The 6,558-nt window shown below is 42.8% G+C and overlaps 1 long non-coding RNA gene across 2 annotated transcripts; it reads left to right on the forward strand.

The window, feature by feature from the left end:
* Nucleotides 1-362: 362 nt before the first annotated feature.
* LOC109757322 (uncharacterized) lies at nt 363-4,314 on the forward strand. 2 transcript variants are annotated; one of them, XR_002231492.4, is made up of 4 exons: nt 363-946; nt 1,149-3,501; nt 3,588-3,672; nt 3,762-4,314. It is a non-coding gene; the product is annotated as an uncharacterized lncRNA (long non-coding RNA). The 2 variants fall into 2 exon arrangements; XR_006663662.1 differs by having other exon boundaries at nt 406-946; nt 1,149-3,672.
* Nucleotides 4,315-6,558: the final 2,244 nt, after the last annotated feature.

The following is a 6,558-nucleotide window of genomic DNA, read 5'->3' on the forward strand; positions in this document are numbered from 1 at the left end:
CCCCCACCCCATCCTTGCTAGCCAAAAATTCCACACCAAGTAGAGATACTACTTGTGCATCCAAAAACCCTTAAACCCAAATCTTATCTTCAAGAGTTCACCATACCTACCTAAGGATTGAGCAAGATCCTTCAAGTAAGTTTTCATCGGTGCAATAAGGCAATAAAAATTGCTTCTAAAAATGTTAGACCATTTAGTGTAAGAGAAAATTGAGCGTTGTACGAACTTGTGATGACAAAGAATAAAAGCGACAGACGGCATGATAAAGGTTGCTACCATAAAGGGCAATACAACGTGACGTTCTTTTGCACTAAGGGGTTGAGCATACAAAAAGCCCCTCATCTTTTCTAGAATCAACCCGCACTCCATGTCCATTAATCTATTCTATTTATTAAGTTATAAGTGAAAGAAGAAAACGATTCGACGGACGCTCTCTCTCCCGCACGAAAACGAGAGACGCCCGGCGCTAGGGTTCCCTCCGCCGCCGCGCCCTATCCCTCCGCTCCCGGCAACCCTCGCTACTCTCTCCCATCCCCTTGCAGTCGCCGTCGTAGTCCCCCGCCGTTGATCACGGCGGAGACAGCTTCTGTCGCGCGGCCAGGTGGAGCAGGGTCAACGCGGCGGCTGGATCGACGGTGGCGGCTGGAGCTTGCAGAACGGCGCCGCTGGAGGTCAACGCGGCGGCTCGAGCGGCTGGGGGCGGCGCGGCTACTCGATGTAGAGCGGCGGGGGCGGCTGGATCGGCGATGGCGGCTGGGGTTTGCAGAACGGCGGCGGCGGAGGCTGGAGCTTGTAGATCGGCGGGCCAACCTGAGCAACAGCTCCAAGGAGGACGCCACCAGGTGCCTGGTCTGGCTGGGGGACCTCATCAATGCCAAGAAGTTGGGAGGCAGTGCTGCTGGCAGCGATACGCTGGACCTCCCTGTCGCCGGCGTGGCTACTGCAGGTACCACGCAAATTAACCTTCCCCATAGTAATATTCGATCATTGTGAGTTTCCTGGAATTTGTACCACAAACATTGTCTGATAACATCAATCTGAATCTCTCAAGGCAGGAAGAAAGAGAGAAACATGATGAAAATTGTATTGCCGGTTTTAGCAGGCGTGCTGGTGCTCACATCCTTATCCATTGTGATATGGGTTTGCAGGTCCAAAGACACAGTGTACTATGCTCATGCATATGTGACATAAACCAATTCTGCATTATGCTGCTCAGTGCTCGCAAATACTGCAAAATTACTAGGCCTAGGAGATTTGAGCGCTTGTGAAGGTTTTGGGACACGAAGCCCCATTGAAGGTTTTGAATTTTCAAAGCTTCAAAGATGTTGCAGCTATGAGAAACAATTTTCACCCATCACATATGATCGGACAAGGTGGTTTTGGCAACGTCCAATGTCGTCGCCGTGGAGTTCACTGGAAGAAGAACATCGGTCGAGCATTCCAATGTCGCCTCTGCCGAGTTCGCCACCGAGCCATCCAATGTCGCCTCTGCTGAGTTCGCCGGAGGAAGAACATCCGCCGTCCGAACGTGCTACACCAGAGGTATGTATCAGCTTTTCCCAAATTAGTCCAACGTTGTGGTATGTATCAGCTTTTCCCAAATTAGGCCAACTTTGTTGGATATTGCTTCAATCAAAAACAATCTGTGAAACCTGGGCGTGTACTAATGTTTCCTGTACTTTTTTCTCTTTAATCTGAGCATCCAATCTATGAAAGCCGGGTGTTGCCTGTACATTATATTACTCCATTGTTTGCCAGTCCTTGTTTGATTCCCTGTTTGCTCTCTGTTTGATTCAAATCCATGACCAAATAAGTTCATGAACAGTTTTCTGCTTGCTCCCTGTTTGACTCAAGTCTTAAAGATTCATATTTAGTTAGATAGGTTCAGTGATTCAGAATAATATTTGAGAAGCTTCTCTGTTGGCTGGTATCCCTGATGGCAGTTGTAGAAATGTAGCTAAGGAAATAGTGCCTCATAATTCATTGGATGTAGATCATTAGGGTGTAAAAGACTTTGAGTTTCTAGCTTTCATAAAATCACGTGTACTCCCTCCGTCCCATAATGTAAGACCATTTTGCAAGCTTAACAGTATGTTGTGGTTGGTCCTTAAACTTGAACAATAAGTGTGTCAATTGAGGTTTAGGCCATATTTAATTAGCAACTAATTATCCTGTGGCGCTTCGGCCCTAATGTATCCACAGTCTGACCATTGGATTGAATATCCATCAGAAGATTGTAGCCTTTCCTGACTCCATGCCCTTTTCAAGTGGAGTTGCAGAAATGCAGAGTATGAATGGGGAAACGATATAGATGTCAACACCTACAGTATGATTTGTCTTGATAGAGATGCACTGGATTCTCAAGTAGTTTTAATGTTTTTTTCTAGATAGCTCAAGTAATTAAGCTTCTGCAATTCATGAAAAACAAAAAGAAGGTGTCATGTCAGCTGCTCAAGCTAATCAAGTAACAAAAATAAAAGGGACCAGTAGTCAGGTTCCATTAACCAAATGTTTCACATCTATTAACCTGTATCTTGATTGAGATGCACTGGGTTCACAAGTAGTTTTAGTGTTTTTTCTAGATAGCTAACAAAAGGAAGGTGTTCTATCAGCTGATCAAGCTAATTAAGTAAAAAGAGTTAAAGGGACCAGTAGTCAGGTTCAATTAACCAAATGCGCCACATCTATTAACCTGTACTCATAGTAGCCTACGTTGTTCAATATTGCTTGGAGATTTGCCCTTTTTTTACAAATCAAAATTAGTCTTTGTAACCTGGGCGTTTACTAAAGTTGTTTGCACTTTTTTCTGTTTTATCTGGGTGTCCAATCTCTGTAAGTTGGGCGTTGCTTGTATTTTATATTAGGCGTTACCTATACTTTATATTAGTCCAACGTTTGTCAGTCTGTGTTTAATTCTCTGTTTGCTCCCTATGGACAAATAAGTTATTTTTCTCCCAGTTTGATTTAAGTCTGAAATATGCATAGATGCTACACTTCAGTCAGTAAATGAACAAAAAACTAGGAGTGATCTTTTAGTCAGTTTTGTGTCACCGAGTAAATCTGTGCTCAAGATTACAATTACTTTGAACAGAGAAATTAAGAAAAATATCTGGAATCATCATCACCCCTTAACCGATCCGGCGGCAGGATGTAGAAATCCAATCTACTTGGTGGAGACATACTGGCATGTGATGCCGTCCAACTAATAGTCGTTATATGCCTTCCATTGTGTTTGAATTTTTTCTCTTGCATTGCCTGGACTACCTGATAGAAGCTCCTGTCAGCTAATATTACGACTAGAGCGGCAGGCATGTCCATATTCGGTGCTGCCAGCGGCAAGCAATACAGGGTAGGTTTTGTAAGTGCTAACATGGTAAATTAATAGGGATTATCTAATCTTTTTGTATTAAGGAGTTCTATATGTTTGCATCATGCAAAGATTATTGTACTATTAATTAGGGGAAGTCTATGCTGGAGAAGTCAAAGAGTATCATACTCAGGGTCAGTTACGTAGTTGGAATATTTGTAACCACACACTAACCTGAAAGTTAGGCACACTAATTAAGTTTGATTTTTTTTTTGAACAGAAGGATTTTATTAATATGGCATTAAGCACACTTTACAAATAGCAGCTCGAGTGGCTGAGCACTCATTGCTGACAGCTCATTACAGGTAGGACATCGTTCCAGATTAGTATATATCTAAACCTTGATCTGAATGTAGGCAAGTAGAGCTGAAAGGTTTATCTTGCACTTTGACAGCATGTCTAGCCTGATGGTGTGCCTTGAAATTCAGACTCCTGTGCACTTTTGAGTATTCTGCATGGATGAAATGAAGGCGTGGTCTGGATAGCAGCTAAGCTTGGCCGGATAGCCCACCGACCTGCTTTAGTAACATCAGGCTCTACAACAGCTGAGGCAAGCACGGCAGAGTCTGTCAAAAACTTCAGATTCTGCACATGTAGTTGAGCTGCAATCTTCACCGCCAACAGCAGTCCATAAGCTTCTGCCTGCAGAGCTAATGCTACTGGTGGCGACACAGCAGAGATGTATACATGGTCGGTATGTTGCCGGTTAATTTGTAAGAAAACACCTATGCCCGCCTTTGCTACAGCTTGTCCTGGCTCCAACGACCAAGCTGCATCTGAGTATATTTGTGTACCTGAAAAAACTATTGTAGACTGAGAAGTAACAACACTAGAGAGCTTTAGCTGTTCTGCTGACTGATCTCCCTTCCGAGTTGAATCGTGAACCTGTAACTCCTTAATCAGTGAAATGTACAATGCACGATATCAAACTGTTCTTATCTTTGTCATCTCCTCCCAATTCCACCACCATTTTTTGTTATTAATTTCACCACAACAGAATTATTGTAATAGTGTGCATCTTCATGATTTTATATATTTTCCTGTGTGGTTACTCTGTTTAACAAAGTAATTTGCTTGATGCGCTTAGAAATATTACTGTTATATATGGTGTGTGACTTGCATGGTTTAATTTGGTACCCGAGGACGAATGGTCATTATCGACTTTGAAATTATCAAAATGTGGAAGCTATGTTTCAACTCCTGAGGCGTATCCCTAGCAGGATCTTCCTAGGTAATCAAATGTACAATGTATAAAAATTTGAAGGGTGAAATTAAAGGACAGTGGCATAAACCATAAACCTCGGTAAGATCGGAAGGTGAAGATTCCGAAGGAGAAACGAAAGAGAGGGGGCGAAATTAAAGGACAGTGGCATATTAAACCACAAACCACAATAAGATCAGAAGGAGAAGATGGAAGATGGAAGATAGAAGTGGCAACACGAATGAGTCGCTTGGTGCATACGAGGATTGTGTTCTCCCGTTGCAACGCACGGGCTCTTTTGCTAGTGTTTGTTCATATTCACATAGAAGTTATATCGTCATAGATCCTTCAACATGTGGTGCTTGCCCCCCCCCCCCCCCCCCCCCCACATCCTTGCTAGCCAAAAATTCCGCACTAAGTAGAGATACTACTTGTGCATCCAAAAACCCTTAAACCCAAATCTTATCTTCAAGAGTCCACCATACCTACCTAAGGATTGAGCAAGATCCTTCAAGTAAGTTTTCATCGGTGCAATAAGGCAATAAAAATTGCTTCTAAAAATGTTAGACCATTTAGTGTAAGAGAAAATTGAGCGTTGTACGAACTTGTGATGGCAAAGAATAAAAGTGGCAGACGGCATAATAAAGGTTGCTATCATAAGGGGCAATATAACGTGACTTTTTTTGCACTAAGGGGTTGATCATACAAACAAATAAGCGCATGGTAACCTCTGCTTCCCTCTGTGAAGGGGCTATCTTTTACTTTTATGCAAACACTACTGCAGGATTCTACTAACGCGACACTACGATCAAAGACCCTTCGACGAAACTGTGTGTGATGCAATAATCGCAAACGGTGGTGGAAAAAACCCGTCAAAAAAGGTGCAAAACGTTTGCGATGACGGATGCATCAAACACGGTTCAGATTATAGTTGCATGTGCGATTCAGGGCATACGGTTTAGTTCAATTAACCGTTTTCGATGAGGAGGAACAAAAGAAACGGGTAGCCAGATGAGGGTGTGTGCGATGTACAACATACGGTTCACTCGAATGAACTGTTTGTGATTAGGCAACACAAAAGAAACGGTCAACCAGATCAAGGTGTGTGCGATGTACAACATACAGTTCACTCGGATGAACTGTTTATGATTAGGCAACACAAAAGAAATGGCCAGCCAGATCAAGGTGTGTGCGATATACGACATGCGGTTCACTCGGATAAACTGTTTGCGTTGAGACAAGAGAACAGAAACGGTTCAATATAACAAATACCATAAATATTGCAAGGTTCAAATTCAAAGATTACAATGCCCAAATTCAAACATTGCAAGCTGCGTCATTTCTGAAAAGGGGTCAGCCGCTGACAAGTCATGTATGGGTTTGACACAATGACTTCCAATTGCTTTGCCATATGCTCTTCCAATACGAAGTTTGGCATTTTTGGAGGCTCTTCCATTCCGCTGTACCTGCCGGCTCTGATAATCATACCATTCATCTTTCCTAATTAAATGCATGTTCAACCTCAGTACCCTCAGCACCTTTGCTCTGGCAAGAAAGAACGGGGCGAGTGTAATCTCCGGTAAGGTTCCTCGGTAGGAGTTCAAAGTAATATTTGAGAGATGCAGATCCAGGCATTCGATGTGATTGTCGTTATAAACATTATCCACCTCCAGGCCTATTATTATCTGCAAAAGAAGAGAACGTGTTAGTGCCTAAATGTAGTTTTGAACACTACTACACGCCCATTTGGTTTGCAGGATCTGTAAACTGCACCAATGTGCCATCTTCGATCTGGCATGATTAACGTGGGCATTTGATTACAATCTTGAAAAATGTAGCCTTCTTCACAAGAGGTTGGATTGGATGAAAAATTCCCTGAGAAAACTAGTACAGATGAATCCAAAGGAGAAATGCTTATGGACGATTGTAACCATATGAATGAAACAACCAATATGGGGTGGGGGTGTATGTCCTAAAATCCTCCAACATT

Source organism: Aegilops tauschii, chromosome 5, assembly GCF_002575655.3.
Source record: "Aegilops tauschii subsp. strangulata cultivar AL8/78 chromosome 5, Aet v6.0, whole genome shotgun sequence".
Classification (NCBI taxonomy): domain Eukaryota; kingdom Viridiplantae; phylum Streptophyta; class Magnoliopsida; order Poales; family Poaceae; genus Aegilops; species Aegilops tauschii.